The sequence below is a fragment of the Macrotis lagotis genome, chromosome 1, assembly GCF_037893015.1.
Source record: "Macrotis lagotis isolate mMagLag1 chromosome 1, bilby.v1.9.chrom.fasta, whole genome shotgun sequence".
NCBI classification, from domain to species: Eukaryota; Metazoa; Chordata; class Mammalia; order Peramelemorphia; family Peramelidae; genus Macrotis; species Macrotis lagotis.
In genome coordinates, this window is record NC_133658.1 from 106,638,197 (window position 1) to 106,661,681 (window position 23,485).

The 23,485-nt window shown below is 33.5% G+C and overlaps 2 pseudogenes; one reads left to right on the forward strand and one right to left on the reverse strand.

Annotated features, from left to right (window-relative positions):
• The first annotated feature begins 16,959 nt into the window (after nt 1-16,959).
• On the forward strand, nt 16,960-17,950 carry LOC141513973 (solute carrier family 25 member 3 pseudogene; annotated as a pseudogene).
• Nucleotides 17,951-18,793: 843 nt separating this feature from the next.
• LOC141513969 (large ribosomal subunit protein eL13 pseudogene) lies at nt 18,794-19,398 on the reverse strand (annotated as a pseudogene).
• Nucleotides 19,399-23,485: the final 4,087 nt, after the last annotated feature.

The following is a 23,485-nucleotide window of genomic DNA, read 5'->3' on the forward strand; positions in this document are numbered from 1 at the left end:
ATGTTGTTTGGGAGCCTTCAGCTACTAATCAACCCAAATAATATTCACACATATTACTATATGCTTATTTGAAATATATTATATGAAGGTGTTATAAAATAAACATTGCCATGTTAAAAAGGTAACTCAATATGAGTTCATTTCAATAGCTTATATTACACTGAACCATATGTGAGATTTGAAACCAAAATATATCAACTATTGAATATCTAGCAAAAATTATAATAGCATGAAAGAACGATTTCTCCATAAGACATGGAGAATGAAATATAATTCTTGTTATTAGTATGAGAGAAGCTTTCACTGAAGAGGAAATGTTTTTCCTAGGTTTTGAATAAAACTGTAGATTTCAAAAAGTAGGCTATAGAGGCAGCTAGGCGGCATAGTGGATAAAGCACCGGCCTTGGAGTCAGGAGTACCTGGGTTCAAATCCAGCCTCAGACACTTAATAATTACCTAATTGTGTGGCCTTGGGCAAGCCACTTAACCCCATTTGCCTTGCAAAAAAAAAAACCCTAAAAAAATAAATAAAAAAGTAGGCTATAAAGAACACTTCAGGACAGTAGTATAGCAAGATAAACATCAACATAAACAACAACAGTATCAATCATTGAGTATAGAAATTGTTAGATATGCACCAGAATATCAGAAAAATATAGCCCAGTGTGATTCAAGCATAATTTCAAAGATAGCAGTAATATGAGATTAATCTGAAGAATGAGGAAAGCATCAAATTTAGCAGAATCTTAAAGGCCCAGATAAGGTAAATAAAGTTTCTTTCTGAACTTATTGAATTAACCATTGAATGTTTGAATAAGGTAAATGGTGAGTAAAATATATTATGGTAGACTATACATGTTTAAAAAATGTAAAAAAACATTGCTTCAATAATCCAAGAATTTGTGATTTCATTGTGGATCCAACCTCCTATAGAAACACTAAAAATCCTTCCTCTATGACTTGTTAAATAGTTTTTGATGGTTTCTATTTATTAAGCTTTGATGATTTCTACCTTCTGGTCAACTGATCACGAGTCTCTTTTGACTTTGCATGTCTAGTCCTTTGAACAAATGGCATCCAATATATCACATGTGCAAATATTTTCCCATTTGGAAGGACTCCTCTTATATGTTCTCTATTGTCATGGCCTTTGGGTAGTTATTATCGCTAATGATTTTATCAAACATTGAATTAAAATTGATAAGAAAGTCAACACATTTAAAGAGTTACTTTTGAGTTCTAATATTCTTTCCCATTTTTTTAGTCACTTCAATTTTACTAGAAAAATATTAAATTGTAGAAAGGTCTTGATCTTTCCCTGGGCAAGGAGTGTCCCACTCACAAAAAAGACATATTATTTGAATGCACAAAAAAATAAACAAAGAAAAACTTTTACTTGGTGGGATTTTCAGAATTTTTTTTTCATTTTGAGATAAACAGACATATGATTTTTTTTAACAGTTTTTGGTTATTTAGCACATAAGGCAACAGACACTAATCCCTGATGATAAACTAAAATCATCTGTTAACAACCTTTACTAATTTTCCTGGAAATTACCACCACCGCTATGAGAATTCATCACTCTCACTGAAATCTAACCAGATGATGTATGTATAAAAGAGAGACATTCAAATTGTTAATATGTGGCATCCTATGGATGTTGCATGTAAGTTTAAGGAACTCTTTTCTGTCTATGTTGTGGTAGCTGATGTTTGAATCTATGAAGACTAAAAGAACAATGCTTGACTTAAAGACAACTCTAACTTCATCTATACTCTCCTCCTCAATTAAGTGGTCAATGCTTCCAATTATGTCCAGTAAATCCCTAGTCTTGGATCACTCCACCATTTGTTACTTTCATTCCTACATACATGCTCCTGAATGAAGTTGGAGGAAATCATGCAAATGTTCTCATTCTGACTATTGTAAATTTATATTTTATCATATCATCTCAGTTGTCACTTTTGTTAGACAATTCTACTATTCTTCCTTTATCAACTGAATATACCAGTCTCTTGAGCAGTAATTTCAAATCTATTTATTCCTCTTCAAGCCTTCCATGGCTGTATTTCCACCACCCCACCATTTTAGCTAAGAATATTGTCTCATATTTTACCTAAAAAAAGAATGTGGTCAATCATGTGAACTCTATCTCTCTTCATCCTTTCCCCTCATCTCTTAAAAATTAAATAACATCTGCTATCTCTTTACCATTTGGAATTCTCATTAAGATCAGAGGTTAAACTAGGATGTCCGTACTAGTATCATTCAATATCAATAGCTATAGCAATAAGAGAAGGAAAAAATAAATGAAGGAGATTCATTAGACAAAGAGGAAATAATTCTCACTCTTTGCACTTGATGGTATCCTTGAAGTATCCTAGAAAATCAGCTAAAAACTACTCAAAACTATTAACAACTTTACCAGAGTTGCAGGGTATAAAATCAATCAACACAGATAATCAGTATTTATATACTACCATCAAAGTCCATCAAAAAGAAATGAAAGAGAATTCAATTTAAATAACTTTAGGTAATATATAACATTTGGGAATCTACCTGCCATGAAAAGTCAGGAACCTATATGCATACAATTATAAGAAACTTTTCACAAAAAAGTCAGATTTTAAAAATTGGAAGTATATTAATTAATTGCTCATGGGTAGATTGAACTAATATAAATAAAAATTCTAACTAAATTAATTTATTTGTTAAACACCAAATCAATCAAACTACCAAGAAGCATTTTATAGAGTTAAAAAATTACTAAATTCAAGGGGGAAAGATATCAAAATATCAAAGAAATTAATGGAATTTAATGGAAAAAATGCAAAGGAAGCTAGTTTTGTCATACTACATCTAAAATTACATTATAAAGCTACAGTCATCAAAACTAGTTAGAACTGGTTAAGAAATAGAGAGGTAGATAAGGGAATATGTTAAGTATAAGAAAATGTAGCAAATAATTATAGTTATCTACTATTTGATAAATTCAAAGACTCCAGATTATGGAATAAAAACTCACTATTAAACCAAAATCTGATGAAAAACTGGAAAATAGTATGGCAGAAATTAGGCATAGATCAACATCTCACACTTAACAAAGATAAGATCTAAATGAGTATATGATTTAGACATAAAGAGTGATATCATGGATCAATTCAGAGAGAAAGGATTATGTGTCAGCTATATTAAGGAAATAATTTATGAACAAAGAAGAGATAGAGAACATTATGAAATGTTAAAAATGGACAATTTTGAATATATTCAATTAAAAAGGTTTTACACAAACAATATATATATATGTGTGTATATATATATATATATATATATATAATATATATATATACAACCAAAATTAAAATGAAATAAGGAAATTGGGAAATAATTTTTTGCAGTCAACATTGCTGATAAGACTCATTTCTAAATGTATAGATTTCTGGGTCAAATTTATAAAAATATATTTCATCCCTCAATTTATATGTGGTCAAAGGATATTAATAGAGGTTGTTTTCAGATGAAGAAATTAAAACTTTTTATAGTCATATAAAATCATTCAAATTAAAACAACTGTGAAGTGCCACCTCACATTTATCATATTGAATTATCTGTCAGAAAAGTAAAAGATGAAAGCAGGAGAAAATGTAGAAAAAATATGAAAACTATTCCATTATTGGAGGAGTTGTAAACTGATCCAACACTTCTGGAAAGCTGGGAACTCTGCCTAGAGGTCTGTGCTAACTCTTTAACCATCAATATCTCTATTAGGTCTGTTTCTTAAAGAGCTCAAAAATGGGAAATGAACTCACAAGTTCAAAAAATTATATTTTTTTCAACTCTTTTTGTGGTGGCAAAGAATTGGAAATTATTAGGATGCCCATCAATTAAAGAAGAAAAAGTTGTGATAAGTGAATATAACATTCTTTAAGATATGATAATCAGGTGAATTTCAGAAAAACCTGAACTTTTATGAATTGATGCTGAGTTACGTGAGCATATGATGGTGAATGTTATACGCAGTAATAGCAACATTGTGTAAAGATCAGCTATGATAGATTTAGCTCTTTTCAGCAATCAATAATCCAAGGTTGTTCATTCCAAAAGACTTGTACTAGAAAATGCTAGTTACATCTAGAAAAATAACTATGGAGTCTAGGTGCACTCTATTGTCTCCTTTTTTTGTTTATCCTTTCTCATTGTTTTTTTCCCCTTTATTTCTGATTTTTTCCACAATATGACTAATGTGGAAATGTGTTGAACATGATTCTACATGAAGAATGTATATCATATTGCATACTGTCTTGGGGAGAGAAGGAAAGGAGGAAGAAATAAAATTTGGAACTCAAAATCTATAAAAATGAATGTTGAAAACTGTCTATGTAATTGGGGAAAAATTGAAGTAGTTTTAATAAAAATTTTAAAATACCTACACTTTATCCTGAAAACAAAATAACTCTCATTTGATCCATTCATCCATGCTAATTCTCATCTTATATATCTTTTTCCCTTTGTAGTTAAGATAAAAGGGAAAGGAGAGAAACTGGACAGACATATTATATAGATAGCCTTTTCAAAGCTCCTTACAGTTTGGTTTTCCACCTTATTCTCCCAAATCTGCTATAGCTAAAGTTACTAATAATTGCTTGATTGCTCTACAGGGTTTGACACTGTTGATCACTTTTCTTCAAGATTCTTTTCTCTCTAGATTTTTGGAACATTCATTCATGTGTCCCTCCTACCTATCCTTTATTGTCTCCTTTGCTGGATCTACATTCAGTTCACACCCTCTATTCACTGGGTTTTCTCAGGGTTTTCTCCTTAGTCCTTTTCTGTTCTCTCTCTCTCTATTTCACAGGATTATCTTATCAAATCCTCTGAATTTAATTACCATCTCTAAGTTGATGATTCTTATATCCACCTTTCTTGCCCCAGTCAATTGTTTTCCAATATCACATCTCTGACTTTCACATATTTAAAAATGGATATTCAATTTCTTAAACATGATATTCACAGCACAGTTCATTAGCACCTCCAAAACCATCCCATTATCTACCTCACTTATCCATTATCTACCTTATAGATTGCAAAATCATCTTCCCATTCCCTTAGACCTGCCACATATGAGTCTCCCTGGGATTGTGGACTATCTTTCACCCCCATATCCAAGCTGTTATCTTTTTCAACATCTTTTAAATATAATTTTCATCCTTTGATACTATATTACTCTATGGAATGTCCTCATTACTTCACATCTAGAATATTCCATCAGTCAAATGGTAGGTCTGACAATTTCAGGTCTCTCCCCACTCCAGTATACCCAGTATTCATTCACTAAAGTGATTTTCCAAAAAAAAAATGTCAAATAATATCTCCCTATTTAATTAACTCTTGTTACTTGCTATTAGCACCAAAAGAAAATAAAAGTCTTTCAACATTCAAATTCCTTATAACCTAGTACCTTTTTATATCTCCAGTCCTTTTACACTTATTTGCTGACATTTACTCCTCAATTCTAGCTGTCCTAGAAATAAGACACTCTATATCTCAACTCTGGACATTCTTTCTGGGTTTCCCCCATGCCTGGGGTTTTCACCATCCTCTGTTTAGATTGCAGACCTCCCTGTTTTTTTTTCAAGATCCAAATAAAATCATATTTTCTCTAAGAAATATTTCCCAACCCCATCTTTGTTCTAGTGCCTTCCTTATTTTATTTTTTCAAAATTTATCTTGTGTATCACTTTTCTTGCATATATTATTTTCAGGCTATCACTCAGTCTTTTAGTCAGGTTGGCATTATCCTTTTAGACAATATCACAAAACCCTCTTTAGGATGTTTGTTTCCTAACTACATGGTCTTTGGCCTCTTTTTTTGTGCCCAGTGCTTACCACAGTAACGTCTATATAGTAGTCACAAAATAAATATTTATTAATTAGTAAAATTGTTTTCTGCATGTCTCAAGCTCCAAGAATTTGCTAACTAAACTGACTTGTTAGGAAATAAACATGGACTCTATCAACAACTAAGGAGTGGTCATTGTATATATTACTATTTAAAGAAAGAATCAGTGAATTTGGCTTTAGTTATAAATATTGGAAGGGTTAATTAAAGGAGTGTGATGCTATCTAAAGAGCAAATGAAAATTGCGTTAAAAAAAAAAAAAAAAAATTTATTTTACCCCCACAGAAATGGGTAAGACAAAAGATTCATAAAACAAGGGGAAAGAACCAACCAATCTGAGAACACAAGAAGACTGCTGGACTAGAGTTTATCACTTCAAATATTCTAGTGAAATATACCTACAATATTGCCATAGATAAGTAAAATAAATAATTTTATATAGTTTTTAATATGTGCCAGGTGCTGAACTAAATCTGTTAATACAAATACCAATAAAAATACAAATAAATATATAAATAGAAGGAACAAGAAAAAGAATTCCTGTCTTCAATGGACACATATTCTAACACAGGAATAAAACACAACTGTCTATTGGGTTCATAGTAAATTAGGAGGAGTTTGAAAATGAATTTCAGAGAATTGGGAATAGAGTCAGAGATGAATAAAGTATTAAATATTGCTTATCTGGAATTTTATTTCAAGAAAATTTCTCAAATAGACTGATCAATCAGAAGAGGTTGTAAGGCAGATGTATATCCCAGAGTAAGAAATCTGCTAGAACTTGATGACTAAGGTATCTTCTAGGTTAAGAAGACTGTTGCAAAACTGAGGCAAAACAGGCCATAGATAGGAGAAGTTTCAAGAGAGGACTGAATGAATGATGTAGACAGTTATTCCCATACTTATTGAGGCCCTCATACAGTTTAATACATTCCAGGACCAATATCACTGAAAATCCCTATCACCCTAGAACATCTTTTCTTTCTCAAGAGGAAAACCTAAGGACTGGTGCTGCTTATATAATCTCCTTTTCTGGCCAAAAGCTTAGATTCTAGGGTTGCAATGCTTAAGGGATTGAGAAATTCATTGATTACACTTTTACATTTCATGTGAGCATGTCCACAGTTTGTTTTTTTCTCACCATTCACTGGCAAGTACTTTATCAAGAAGAAGGTACAAAGGAAAAGGCAAAGAGAAACTCCAGATGAAAGGGAAGTGAAAATGAAAAAGCTAGTGTCATATCTTGCTTTATTCCACTGCAAGTGGCTCTTCTGACATGAAGATTACATCCCTGGGTCTATGAAGTCATTATCTTAAGTTTCCTTTTTTCCTAGCAACAAGATGTGAGTGTATGTTCAAATTTCATGGGGAAAAGGTCTTAGATGCCACCAAAGACACAAACTATATCTTTGTAATATAGGCTATGTATAAAGCTGGATAGAATGAAAAAAAAAGCTGAATGGCAACTGTTATTAATTTCAGGTAACATATTGTAACCTTGAATCTAACATTATTTGCTCTGTGACATGGAAGAATTTATAAGTTAACTTTCTGTAGAATTCAGCACTCCATTGTATTTAACTTTTATATTAATAAAACAATTAAACACATTAAACCAGATTTCTATTTGAAACCAAGGAATGAAGTTACCAAATGCTAATAAATTTTAAATGCCATGTTATGACAACTATGATAATAATCTATAGAGTAGATATAATAATACTTAATATCATATAGAGGGAAAGATATTTATATAATTATTTCATGTTATATGAAGAAATTTACTATTAGAGCCAAGGATCTCAGAAGAATATTAGTCAATGCAGAAACATTTTGATTCTGTAAACAGTTTTATTCAATTATAATTCAATTGCAATGCTGCACTAACTCTTTGTTTTGATTCATTAAGAATATGTTTCCTGCACTCCCAATTAGATTTCAAATGGATATATTACAAAATAAGGGATACTTGAATCGAATTTGTTAAGTGAGGAAAAATCAAATGACTTAATTCCTATTTAATTACAAAAGAGGTATAACCATTTATTGGATAAGCAGATTATATAAATATATTGCAACATAATGAATACATCACTGGATTTCATTAGATTTTCAAACACTCATTTCTATTTAATTACAACTGAATCACCACCATTTATTGCCAAGTGGGTAACACTTTCCAATAATTGCCTGTTTAATGTTGAATTAGTGTGACAATCCTATGGAAGATCTTACCATAGCCACATAAGCATAATACTGAAGCTTACAAGGAATAAATTCATCATGATAAGTACGAATGAATCTGTGATAACTATTCAGTTGTTGCAGTATTATATGGAAGCATTATTCATATCTCACAGAAGATAAAAACAAAGTGAATATGCTGCTAAAATTAATAACACTGTATTTAGTAATCTATTATTGGCCATGAACTATCTGTCCTTTAAGTATTTTTGTACTAAAATTCTATCAGATCTTGACTGAGAATTATTTAAGGTCACAAACGTAAAAATATAACAAAACTCAGTGTAAATGCTTCAATAGACAATTTTAGCCATATAGGCATAATTCCAAATTGTTTGTCAAAATTGTTGAACCAACTGACCACTCAACCAAGTGACCTCTGGTGAACTTATTTTTTTCACATCCCTTCCAGCATTTGTCATTTTTCTTTTCTCTCTTGTTAGCTAATAAGATAGAGGAGAGTTAATTTCCTCAGAGTTAAACCATGCATACCCTTTGAAATTACAGTATCAATACAAGTTCTGTATCTAAAGAAATATATATAAGGAAAGAACTTGTGTAAAAAATATTCATGGCCACTCTTTTTGTGGTAGAAAATAGTTAGAAATTAAGATGATGTCCATCATTTGGGCCCTGAACATGATATGGTGTATGAATATGATGGAATAATGTTGTGTTGTGCTAAGAGAAATGTTGAAGCTAATAATTTCAGAAAATAAACTAGAAAAACATTTAAGCTAGTACAAAATGAAATTAGCAGATGAAGTATATTGTACATTGTTAGAGGCATATTGTAATGATGATGAACAATGAAAGACAAAAATAGTCTAATCAATATAACAACGCATAACAATTCCAAAGAACTTTTGATGAAAAATGATATCTAACTCCAGAGAGAGAGAACTGATGAACTCAGGGTGCAAGTTGAAGCAAATTTTCTTTTACCATGTTTTCCTTTTTGTTTTTTACAACATGACGAATATAGAAATATGCTTTGCAAGACTTCAAATCAATAATATGCATCACATTGTTTTTCTTCTCAATGAGTATTAGAGGTTTTGGAGGGAGAGAGTTTGGAACTGAAAATAATTTTCAAACTAGGGAAAAAAATCCAAACAATCATCAATTAAGTAAAAATTGCAAATTTCTCCATTACTTCACACTTAAACACTAAAGAAACTTGAAGTTGCTTGACAGATTCAGCTTTTTAAATTTTTTTCATTTAAATGTGTTTCACTATTTTCAAAATATTTGTTTTCCAAAGTCCCTCAGTTCTTTTAAAACAGACTAATAAAATGTAAAAAAAAACCTGAAAAATAATGATTCTGTTCATCTTAGTCTCACTGTCTTAAGAATGCATTCTATCTCTAAGAAGGGATTAAGTGGAAGTATGAATTTGGAATCTGACCTCTAAACCTCATTTTATTGTCCAACTATTTTTTCTATTGGATTGTAGAAGAGAGGTCTTTGTTCTTTTACAGATTGGGTGTATACTCCTTGGGGGACATTTTCAACCCTCACACTGTCCAACATAATACTGATAATGGAATAGTCAATAAACTCATGTTCTTTTATTTGACTTTACTATTGGGTAAGTCTTTCAAAAACCATGTTGATGTTTTCATGGAGAGAAAGTGAAGAATGTAATATGAAGGTAAGAAACTCCCAGAGCTTTTTCCCAAAACAAATTTGAATGAAGTCTCTAGCAGACCCTAAAGTGACAAAGTTCATAAAAAATAGTAAAAGAGGGGCAGCTAGGTGCTGCAGTGGATAGAGCACTGGCCCTGTAGTCAGGAGTACCTTAGCTCAAATCCAGATTCAGACACTTAATAATTACCTAGTTGTATGGCCTTGGGCAAGCCACTTAACCCCATTGCCTTGTAAAACCTAAAAAAAAAAAAAAATAGTAAAAGAACTTTTTGACTCATAATAGCTTGATCTGTCTCATATGTTTAAAAGGGGAGGGCAGCCCAGTCTAAGAAAAGCTAGCAAACTAGAGGGAGGCTATCAGTCATAGCACAACTCAAGACTGACTCAGAAGATCAGTGGCACAACAGAAATGGGTTGTGCTTACCTAAAGCATGAAACAAACCACAAGCACCTGAGAGGTCAACGTAAAACAAGAGACCTTGAAAACCTCAACACAAAAATCTCAGGACTATACCTGCTATGGCCTAGGAGCACAGTTCAATGATGAAAATGAGAAAAAAAAAATCCCACTAAAAAGATAATTGCATCTTTTACTTAACCTTAGTTTTTCAATGACCTTTTTCTTTAATTAAATTTATTATTGCTTTTGCTTTGTCTGAGAATAGGATTGCTACCCTGGCTATTATTTTTTCACTTCAACTGAAGCATTATATATGTTGCTCCAGTCATTCACATTTACCCTGTGATTATTCTTCTGTTCCAGATGTGTTTCTTGTACTCTACATATTGTAGTATTCTGCTTTTTAATTCATTTTGCTATTTACTTCTGTTTTATGGGAGAGTTTATCCCATAAGTCAAGATTATACATTCTGTATTTCCCTCCATTCTAATTGCCCCATTTCATACTTTTCTCTCCCTTTCCCTGCTATCCCCCACTACCAATGTTTAGCTTGAACTGCTTCACACTCAATTTTCCCCTCCCTTCAACCAGTCCTCTTTCTTTTTTTCTTCTACCTTTCCCCTTTGGATTTACTTTTTATTTACTTTTACTTTACTTTAATTTTACCTTTACTTTTATTTTCCTATTCCCTTTTATCAGGCTCATCTCCTTCCTTTCCTCTTCCCCCTCTATGTCTTTATAAGAGAGAATAAATTTCTAAACTCAATTGGAAATGTACATTATTTTCTCTTTGAGCCAAATCTATTCATATTAAGATTTAGTCAATGCTCACACCCTCCCTTCTTTCCCTTTACTATATTGAATCCATTATAACTCATGTGGTGTAATTTATCCTCTAATCTACTCTTCTACTGGTATAATCTTCTTTTCATATCTTAATTGTTGTACACCTGTCTTGTGCCCACACCCACTGTCAAAATATATTCCTTTTATCGTCCTGATGGAAATACAATTCTCTAAGGCTGATTGATTAAATGATTGATTGATTAATTGATTGATTGATTGATAGACTTATAAGCTTCATTACAGCATACAACCTTTGGGAGCTAAGAGATTTGATTATATCACAATCAATTTATATCCAGATACTCTGCTTATTCTAAGAGAAATACAGTTCCTAAGAGTTATACATATTTTATTCTCATGTAGGGATGTAGACAGTTTAGTCTTATTAACAAATATTTTCACACCTTCTATTTACCTTTTTTATGCATCTCTTGAATCTTGTATTTTGAGATAATTTTTTTTCTAATGTTCTTTTTTTCTTAGATAAGTTTGAAAATCCTCCATTTCCTTGAAAATTCATCTTTTCCCCTGAAAGAATATCCTGAATTTTTTAATGAAGTTAATTCTTGGATGTGATGAAAGGCCCTTTATACCTGATAAATCATTTTCTAAGTTCTTCATCCTTTAATGTTGAAGCTGATAAATTCTGCATAATCCTGATTGTAGCTCCCTTGAAAATACTTTCTTTTGATTGCTTTGGCAGTATTTTCTCCTTTTCCTGAGAAGTATTAAATTTGACTAAAATATTCCTTGAAGTTTTTATTTTGGAATCTCTTTCTGTGTATAATTAATGAATTCTTTCAAAAACTATTTTCTCCTCTTGTCATTAGGGAAGTTAGCCATGATAATTTCCTGGATGATATTGTCTAGACTTTTTTCTAATTGTGGTTTTCAGTTAGACCAATAATATATAAATTAGCTCTCCTGGATTTATTTTACAGGTTGATTGCTTTTCCTTACATTTTCTTCTGTTTTTTCATCCTTTTGATTTCATTTGTTGGAATCTTGGTATCTCACAGTCATTCATTGGCATTTTTCTAATTCTTATTTCAAATGTATTATTTTTTCAGTTAGCTTTTTTGTTTCCTTTTCAAATTGATTAATTTTATTTTTCAAATTTTCTAGGTCTTTTTGTAGATGGTCAATTTTACTTCTAAAATTATTGTTTGCTTCAATTAACTTTTCATAATTCTCCTGCATCATACTCATTTCTCTTTTTTCCATTTTTCCTCCATTCTCTCTCCCCTTTGGTTTTTAAAATCCCTTTGGGGCTCTATTTGGAATTGAGACCAATTCATCAACTTCTTTGAGGCTTTGAATGTAGCCATTTTTTATCTGTTTTCATCTTCTGAGATGATGTCTTTATCATCCTAATCAGAATAGTAAGGGTGAACAGTTAGCCCTCTTTTTGATCATTTTGTGAGTTGAACTCTGTTCTTCCTGTCATATAGGGTGTACAATTCAATTTAATTACCTAAATAATAATTTTTTTCCTGAGAATTGGGGTTCTAGTCCCTGTTTTTATGTTCTGCTGTTTCTATTGTTTGCATTTTGCTCCCAGCAAAAGTGGAGTCCAATTCTACGCTAACTTCCCAGGGCTAGAAACCTTGCTCTCCAACCTGAGGTTGGTACCCTCACTGCTGACAAAGCTGCACAGGGACCTTAGCTGTGATGTGGCTAAAAGCCACTTTCTTGTTTTCTAGCTCTCCTTCCCTCACTGAGTTAAGTTCCCCTTTTACCCATGAGACAGATTTTTTCCCTGAAAAGTCCTCCAAGATAAATCCCTGAAAAGTTATTTCACTGTTTTGTTGGTGTTATTTTGGTAGCTTCTCTCACTTTAGGATCCATTTTTACTGAAACATTTTAAACTGTTTCTTTGATGATTCAGTGTTCAGAAACTATTACTAGTCATAAGAATATGGGCATCTCAAAAGATGTGCAGGTGTTTGTTTCAAAGAACTGTGTGAGAGTATTAATATTTTTTGTCATGTGAGCCACTAATGACCTATTATATTAAAGAGAAAGAAGGGAAGTTGTGATCACTAAGTAAATTTACTCTCAAGAGATTTGGCTCAAAGAGAGAATAATATATATTCTCAACTGTGTTGAGAAATTTATTTTATCCCATAAATTCTTTCCTTCTCCTATTACATTTTACCTTGTCTTTGGCAGATAAATACATAGATAGTGCAGTGCATAGAGCCCTGGACCTAGAGTCAGAAATTCTTGAGTTCAAGTCTACAATTATGTGACATTGATCAAATTACTTAAGTTTAACCCAGTGTCATCATTTGTAATGTTGATTATAATATCAGGGTCGTTATGGGGATAAAGCAAAATAATATTTACATTCTTTTACAAATCTAAAAGTACTGCAAAATATTGTTTATTATTAAGATTGATAAAAGTGGACACTGTTCTTTTTGTTTTTATGTTACTATTTAATGCATAACCTTAAAGTCTTAGGTAGATAGAATAAAACCTTCTATATATCTATAAGAGATACATTCTTCAATAAAGTTTCCTGTAAGTTTTGCTATTAAAGTGAAACACTGGGTAAGAGGAGTAGTCATTCTCATTTGAATCAGGTTTTTGTGGTCGATGTCAGAGGTAGAGGAAAAGGGAGTTGTTTTTTGTTTAATTAAAATATTTTATTTATTTATTTTTCCACCTACAAGCAACAGTTGGTTTTACAAATCATTTTTACAAGGTTTTGAGTTTTACATATTCCTCCCTCTCTTCTCTTCTCCCTCCCCTGAGAGCAAGCAATCATATAGGCTCTATATTTATTATGCTAAACCTAAGTCTATATTGATCATGTTGTAAAAGAAAAAAACCAAATCAAATCAGAAGAAAAATAATATCAGAGAGAAAAAATGACTATATATATATATATATGTGTGTGTGTGTGCATATATATATATATATATAATAACTTAAAATTTGAAGATAGCTTTGGTCTTCATTTAAAGTCCTCAATTATTGTCCTACTGAAATGGATAAGTCCATCGTAGTTGATAGAGAAGTATTTAGAACTAAGTCTTAAATTTTATAAAACATTTCCTATTCCATGACTCTGAAATATAGATGCTAGTGATATAGCCCAAAGAAAATGAAAGCAAAATAAAAATTAATCTAGTACAGCAGGTATTTTTATGGTAGTCAAAATTTTGAAATTGAGGGAATTTCCATCAATTGGGTAGTGAATGAACAAGTTGTGGTATATAGTTGTTATAGAGTGCTATTTAAAAAGTGAAAAGCAGGATGCCTTCAGTAAAATCTGGAAAAACCTCACATAAACTTGCAAAAGCAAGTGAGCACAAACAGAAAAAACTTTGTCCTCAGTAAACAGCAATATTGTAAAGATTTCAATTCTGTACAATACAATGATTTAAGGGAAATTCAAAACCCATTATGAAAGATGTTATCAACTTTCAGAAAGAAATTCTACATTGCTTTGAATTGTATATGTTTTCTTTATTGCATGGTTAATATAAAAAAGGAAAGACACATTGAGACAGACTCATTCAATATCTTGCCCAAAATCATCACTTTGGTAGAATACTGAGTGAGAATTTGAGTTTGGTTTTCTTACCCCAAATTTATCACTATTCTAAGTCCCCTTGGCATCACCTCACCTGTCCTTGTCATAGTTCTTGGAATCTCCTTGCTTCATTGCAGTTTTGTGATACCTAAATTTCTATATTTATATAAGTACTTAAAACAAGGTATGGTAGTATATGAGTATCATACAAACTAGATATGGCACATAAAATTGGTCACCCATTAGTGAAGTTACATAAACTTTGTTCATCTTTTTCTAAACCTAAAAGTTTTTAGAGATGGGAAAAACAGCTTACAAATTAGAGAACATTGGACCTTAGATAGAAACTAATGACAAAAAAATTTTCTCCTTCTCTTCCTCTCACTCCATCAATGTAGACTGATGAGTGTTGGATCTAACCAAGTATTTAATACTTTTGTTAGAAAACAATTTTTTTATTAATATATCTTAACAAAATGACACACCTCTCTCATGTTGGGAGAGAAGGGTGGGGAAATCGCAATATACAAGCTCTTTTATGCACTTTGAAAGACTTTGTTCCTGCCCCCTCATGCCAGTCATAGGCTGGGATTGCAAAACTAATTGATGCATTGGTTTCTACAATTTTCCCACTCTGCTCATTATACTAATGAGCAAGAACAGCTAGATCTCCCAGAGCATGCTAAAAGGAGAGAGTCAAGATTCAGGGTTAAGTTAAAAGCAGGTGGGGCAATCTCATCAGTTTTTGATCAGATTTGTTGTCAGCTGTCCATGAGGCAACAATAGGCAGAGCCCAGTCTTTGTTATGTAAATTTAAAACAATCCCTTCATTCTGGTGGAACCAAAACACCCACATTTTCCTCACAATTTCCCCCTTTTCTTTTATAATAAAAATTTGGGTTCCAGACCTTATTAGTGATTTCTTTCTTAAATAACAACCCTTATCACAGACATAACTACTGACTTTCTTCTATCAAGATTTTTACTTCCTCATTATAAGAGCCATGAAGTCATCCTATTTTCCAGGTTTGTGAAGGAGCACATATCAACTTTCTAATGTCTTTTGCTACTTGCCTATTGACATCTATCTTGATAGATTCAAATCAACAGACTTGTTTGCATGGCTTTGCCAGTCAGTAAATCCATGCCCTAGTTGTCTAATTGGTAATTTTTCCACTACAGCTTAGAATGTAATGAGGATTTAAATTGGGCTTCCATAGCCCCAACTCCCATCCTGTGTCCTGGTAGTATGCCCTTAATTCTAGATAACAACAACCTGACCAATCCTTTGAATAAATAGGTTTAGGCAGTAGTTCTACAAATCCAATAAAGTCCCTTTAGTGCTGGTTGGTCTTCCAGCAATATAGTTTCCTATTTTCCAAAAATGCATAATCTTTACTTCTAAGGGGCCCTCCTAAATAAGCCATATAATCATCATGATAATAGGCACATTTCCAAAGTTGCTATACCTCCTTCCACTGGCAAGTTTTTATACCATTATATCTTTAGATAGATCTTCCTGGCTCCAAAATTGATCAAAACAAATACCTGATTTTATGTCATTGGACCAACCCCAAGAGTGGTTAATATATCTGGTGATGCTTCTTAAAATATTTTTCATACAAAAAGCCATTTCTGCACTTTCATTGCAAGTTCACACTAACTCATAATTACAATTTCTTTTAACAAGTCCCCCAGTTTGCACATCTTTTACTAGGGATCCAGGTACCATCATTACATCTCACATGAGTCTCAGTCACCTATCTCTTTAAGTTGTACAGTTGGGTTGTATATGTGCCCTGCTTCTGGACATGTTCAGATAGGAAAACATCCTGGCCAGACTAGTGTAAACAATAGTCACCTAGCAGCAACATGGGGGTGTTGACCAACCTTGATGGACTTGCTCATTCTATTATTGCAAAAATCAGGTGCAAAATTTTATTTTTTCTTCCTTAAGGATATGATTTCTTTCTCATCACACTCAACCCAGATCAATGCAAAGTATGGAAACAATGCACTGCCCTCCATTGGGGGTGGGGAGATGGAAGCAAGACCAGGGGAAAAATTGTAAAAAAAAAAAAAAAAATTAAAGTCCTTTACAAATTCATCCCCCAGCCAAAAAAAAGAAATAACTGGTTTCTAACTGCAGTAACTCAATCACAGTAATTTTTGTAACAACTGAAGTGAATTGTCATCAACTGGGTAATGGTTATAGAGAATGAAACAACCCTAACTCTCCCACTCCCAAAATTTGCTTCAATATCAATGTACGATAAAAAGATCATTAAGCCAACTTAAAGATCCTGGAGAACAGTTAAGAGAAAATCTTTCAGAGCCACAGCCTGCCAGAGTGGTGCAAGCCGACCCCTTCCACATGCTGCCCCTGCTGTTACGGGGTTGCGAGGCCCAGCCCTGCCCTTCTTGCCACCCGCGCCCTCCCTGCCTGGCTGCAGCTGCCATGGAAGATACAGTTATGAATATCGTTCCATGAAGTTTTATGTGCTTTGTGGCATTGGTGGGGTCTTAAGTTGCAGCCTGACACACATGGCTGTGGTACCCCTTGACTCAGTGAAATGCAGGATGCAGGTGGACCCCCAGAAATACAAGGGCATCTTTAATGGATTCTCTGTCACACTCAGAGAAGATGGCTTTTGTGGTCTGGCTAAAAGATGGGCTCCCACATTCATTGACTACTCTATGCAAGGACTCGGAAAATTTGGTTTTTATGAGGTCCCTGCATTTAGCTGCCTAAGCCAGTGCTGAATTCTTTGCTGATATTGCCCTGGCTCCCATGGAAGCTGCCAAGGTTAGAATTCAGACACAGCCAGGCTACACTAACACCTTGAGGAAGGCTGCTCCAGAAATGTTTAAAGAAGAGGGTCTCTTTGCATTCCATAAGGGTATTGCTCCATTATGGATGAGACAGATCCCATACACCATGATGAAGTTTGCTTCTTTGAGCTCCCTGTGCAAGTATGTTGTTCCCAAGACCCAGAATGAGTGCTCCAAGGGAGAACAGCTGGTGGTGACATTTGTGGCAGGCTACATAGCCGCTGTCTTCTGTGCCATCATGTCTCACCCTGCTGATTCTGTGGTGTCTGTGCTGAACAAGGAAAAGGGCAGCTTGGCCTCAAAAGTCCTCCAAAGACTTGGATTCAAAGTTGTATGGAACGGCTCTTTGCCCGTATCATCATGATTGGTACTCTGACTGCACTACAGTGGTTCATCTATGACTCCAGGAAAGTCTATTTCAGACTCCCCCATCCTCCTCCACCTGAGATGCCAGAGTCTCTGAAGAAGAAGCTTGGGTTGACCCAGTAGAGGAATCAAGACCAACTATAGACTGAATCTGCTTGCTGACCAGTGTTGAGCAAATATAAAAGAAACTTTTATATATTTGAGTGTCCAGATTGTCTATTCCTGGTGTAATTATTGGTTGTGCTCTTGCCTGATGCAGGGGTTTCAAAATGTAACTGTTGCAATAAACCAACTATTTGTGAAAATAAAAGAGAAAATCATTCCACTTAACAAGGATAATCTATGGTAGAACATCAGAAATGACTGATGTGCTGTTCCTAAGTAAGGGTGAAGCAGCTTGGCATTGCACTGTCCTCAAGAACCATGCATGTGATTGGGGAATGATTGGTTTTATTTAAGCAATGCAGCAATGAGTGATAAGTTCTATTGCCAAAGAAGTTCATTGTTAATTTAACCCTGTTAAAATTAAGGTTCTCAAGGCTGCTGGCACAGTAGTGGAAAGCAGAGCTAGCAAATTACCAAGGGGTCACATGATAAGGTCACCTACCAAAAGTATCCTAACAGAAAAGGAGAAACTCCCCTAACCCTCTTCCCTTTACTAAGGCTTAGGTGAAAGAAGCCTTGTTGAGTGGTGTAATTGATTGTTTTAATAAAAGAGTACCCAATCACTCAATAAATGGTAAAGAAAATATTCAGGACAGGTTATGTCCAACTAGGAAGTTGAGGCACTCAATGGAAACAGAACAGCTGAAGGCTGTCAATAGGAAAAGTTGGAACAAGGTCAGATGTTTTTCTCCAAGATCCAAGGTTCTGTCAGCAATATTTTTATGGACAATGGAACCTAGTAAATGACCCAGAGTGGCTTTTTAATTCATCTCCAGTGCTTCACACCTGATCCAAGACAATGTCACAAATATTTGAATTACTTTATTAAAGTTCTCAGAAGCTGTTCATTTTTCCTTCTCCACATCTTTCTCTGCAGCTTCCTTGGCTTGCTTTGCCCAGATTCCAAAGAGACAGGCATTGGCCCTGAAGACTGGCAAATGCCTTGAAATTCTTCTCGTACTCAGTAGCTGCACGAGCTTTCTCTTTCTTGTGGACCTCTCTGATGGGTCCTGTAAATAGAGTTGCCAACTTGAGTTCTTCAGCAGAGCTATCATACTTCTTGGGTGCAGATGGTTTCCTTGGGAAGAGGATCAGTTTGGAACGTTATTATTTCAGTTGCTGCACATTTTCCTGAAGAGACTGTAGACTTATTTCAACGATGAGGGTCCACAGAGATACCAAAGATCTGGGCCACTTTTTTTATGAATTCCAGCCACCCAAAGCAGAAGCCTCCACCAGCACATACTTTGGTGTGGTATTGAACAGTAGGGCATCTAACAATTGGTGGGATAGGACCAGATGCTGGGCAAGGAGCAATTCAACTGGCTTTTGCTAGATGGACCTTCCACCTTCTAATCTTCCTGGCTGTCTGGTTAAGCCATGTGCCAACTCTTTTCCAGTCTTTGTGAAAATGGGGCTTCAGAATCATGCCATTTCAGCTGGGTGCCATTGCTACTTAGAGCCCTCCTCACGGGCACCTCAGCAGAGTGGAAAGGAGCACAATGAATTTCTTAAAAAAATATTTCTATATTTGCCTTTTCTTGGTGTACTCTTCTAACTCATATTGCTTTCCTTAGAATAGACCTTGAAACTGTAATTATCCTAAGAATTTCCCATTCTTCTTCTTCTAACCTAAATATCCCCTCTAAATAAAAATTAAGGAAACTTAATTCCTATCTTAACATGTAGTTGATAGAAGGTGTCAGAGTCACACACCTAATCGAATTCACCTAAAACATTTTTTGGTTTGCTTTGTAACTATAAAATGCAGGACATTGAAGGAAAATTCCTTTATAGATATAAATTTTGAATGTCAGTGTCCAGGAAAGAGGTCATATGTGTAGTGAATTGTCTTGGGCCAGATTTACTCTTCCAGGTGAGACATTATCCAAATGTCATTTTGGGGAAATCAGGTCAAAGGTATCCAAACTCAGGCCTCACTGAAAAATAGCCCCTGTGGTTGCACATCCTTGTCACCAGACAACTTTAGCTGATTGGTTTCCTTGGCTCCAAGAACATGACATTTACCCAATAGCATTTCCTTTTGTTGGAAAAGTATCTGATATAAAAAGAGAAAATTGATTAAAAAGTTCCATGTTCTAAAATAGTTCTTTTACCTCATTAGCATTTTCAGTGAGTCCAATTCACCAAATTCCAATTATAATCTTAATTGAGTCCCAATTAATGAAATCTCTACCTAATGCTTTGAGTATCTTTCCCTAGGTGTTTGCTAAAACCAGGTATTCTAACTATTACTTGCCCTACAGGTTTCATCTCCTATCTCTTAATAGAGAGATCCCTTTGTCTGAAATCATATCTACTCTATCTCTACATAAAGATGGTGTATCAGTTTCCCCTTTGCTAGAGAACCCTCCTCCTAGCCTGTTTTATTTTACCCAAATAGACACCTCCTTTGTCCAAGAGATTGCACAGAAAAATCTCAAATTATCTTCTGTTTATCTTTCTCAAATTGCATGGAGCTTTTACTTCAAAGCAAACAATCACAGCTCTGGAATATACATTTATATTTTATTATATATTTTTATCTTATTTATATATTTATTATATATATATATATATATATATATATATATATAAATATATATATATATATATACATATATATATATATCCAAAATACTGCCGATTCACTTATATAGAGAAACTTCTATACATAAACTTGTTTTGCTACTAACCATCCTCAATATACAAACTGTTATTTTTGTTTTGGCAAGGCAATTGGGGTTAAGTGACTTACCCAAGGCCACACAACTAGGGAATACTTAAGTGTCTGAGGTCTGATTTGAACTCAGATCCTCCTGTCTCTAGGACCAATGCTCTATCCACTGTGCACCCTTGCTGCCCCCTAACATACAAATTACTTTCAGAATTCTTTAAAAACATTAGAACATCTTAGATGAATTTAAATTTACAACAGGTGTTATTAATTCAAATATAACAAAGCTGCAATAAGAGTAACACAAATTACTAGACTGAACAAAGCAATCCTTCCATGATTACATTATTCATGAACCCACAAATCTATCCCAGGAGGGGTCATAATTTTGATATTTCCCTTATTGCCCTTCAAAGCAACCAATGTTAATCCCAGGCTTTAACTATACAGTATTTAAATAAAATATATTCACAATAGATAACTAAATATTGCCAATATAATCTCTTTGCAGTTACAAAAGCATATCAAATAATTGTTAAATATATCTTAACCATCAATAAGTCACCTTACAATTGTGTGAAGCTATTTAATTGCTATTTGTTCAGAGCCCCTCACATCAGCTGTCTGCAGTTAATAAGAGAGAAGTCCACATTCTTGACTTCTTTAAAACTGAACATACATTGTTAATATACATTAAACATAAGATTATTTTTTAAACATCTCATTCCCCTTAGAACAAGAGCAAAGTGTAATCAATAGTGGCCCAAGTAAATAAACAGCTGTGTGCCTATGGCCATCAGCAATTATGGATCTATTTACTAATCTGTCACTTTCAGAGAGATTCTGTTGGGCTGTGAAAAATAGAACCCTGGCAAAAAATGAAAAGAAAAAAGATGAATTTTATGATAATAAATAATAATATTCGCTTGGTGAGTGTTAATTTTAAATCACTCCAGTACCCACTTATACATCTGACTACAGACTCTTCCTATTGGTTAATTTCTCATTCTTCCTTAAGTGTTATTATTAGGATCAGATTCCATTTAATAACTGCATTAAAGGTATTTAGGAATAGAATGAGGATATAATATAAATGAATAATTTTAAACCAAGACAGCAATGTAACAGAGTCATTGGGGAAAGAAAAAAAAAACACTATCCTCCAACATTTAGCTGGAACAAAACAGCAAGTGTTATTCTTTCTTAAATCATATTTTTATAGCAAAGAATGAAATTTCTTAGTTAAATATGATTAAAAGCAAATTAGATAGACATAATTGGGATCATAATACTCAGTGGCACTTGAGATGGTATCTGCTAAAGATTCTCATTTAAAATTTTAAGTTTAGCTTACTTCTTTTTTAATTTTTTAGGTTTTTGCAAGGCAAATGGGGTTAAGTAGCTTGCCCAAGGCCACACAGCAAGGTAATTATTAAGTGACTGAGACCAGATTTGAACCCAGGTACTCCTGACTCCAGGGCCGGTGCTTTATCCACTGTGCCACCTAGCTGCCCCTAGCTTGCTTCTTAAATTCCATTCTGTCTGGCATTTTATCCTATTGTCTAATATGCTCCCTGGTCCTTCCAGGTTTAAATTTGAATTGCCCTCCCAGACCAATATACCTGATTTCTTGTATAAACAACTTAAATTTGACTAAGGGGAAGTCAACTTATTTTGGATAATTGATTTTTGCACAATCATTTTAAGGAGATATGTTCTGAAAGCAAGAATGGAGTGATAAACCCAAAGAGATCAAATTGAGACAGTGACTCATCATCCATTCTAAAAAGGAACAGTAATATCAGAAAGGCACTTATTGAACAACTTTCTGAGAACCTGATCAAAGCAACAATTGGTTGCTTTTATAGAAGCATTTTTCTTACATTTTAATGCATCTTTTTCATGACAATTCTTTGGGATAGAAAATTTAAGAATTATAATTCCTATTTCATAAGTGGAGAAATTGAGTGACATAAAAAATGAACATGGACATGGATGTCATAGAATTTGGCCTTGAAATTTATTCTAATTCTGACTCTGAGGTTGGAAATATTCTCCATTGTTTTTTATTTCCCGAATTGCCCACTTTCATTGTTGGGTAGGGAAGGATTCATTGAGTCTGTTTTCTCCCCAAAATTTAAATTTTTACTCAACTTAGACCTTAAGGTTATTATCTTGACTTGATAACTTCCATTTATTTTGCTATCAGTTGACAAATGTATAAGATGAATGAGTTGAGTTAAATGATATATAAATACATGTCCATCTATGATATACTATAATTGTATATTTCAAGCTAATTTTTTTAATTTTATTTATTTAAGGAAATGGTATTATGTGACTTACCCAAAGTCACACAACTAGGCAATTATTAGATGCCTGAGGCCAGATTTGAACTTAGTCCTCCTGACTCCAGGTCCAGTGTTCTATCCACTACACCATCTATCTGCCCCAGAATAATGCTTTCTTAAGTTCTAATTATACACTATAGCAATAACTGATAAGAATATATCCTTTTAAAGTTAGCCAAGTGTTTTATCTATTTATATTATTTGAGCCATTTAAAAACCTATGTTATAAATAAAATCTTTGAGGTAACTGAGGCTTAGAGAAGTTAAAATAAATTTGTTATCATATAAGGTGAGATAGCTGTTAGCATGGTTCTTATTTTACAGTCAATGAAATCAACCACAAGAGGTTAATGAATTGATAGGGGTAACATAACTAGCAGTGTCTAAAGGATTTTAACTCATCCCCTCCCTATTCAAATTTAGCAGTCTATTGTCACTTTCTTCTCTCCTTCTTGATAAGAATTGAATTCACATATGCAGTTTTATTTCTGCTGTTCATACCAAAATCA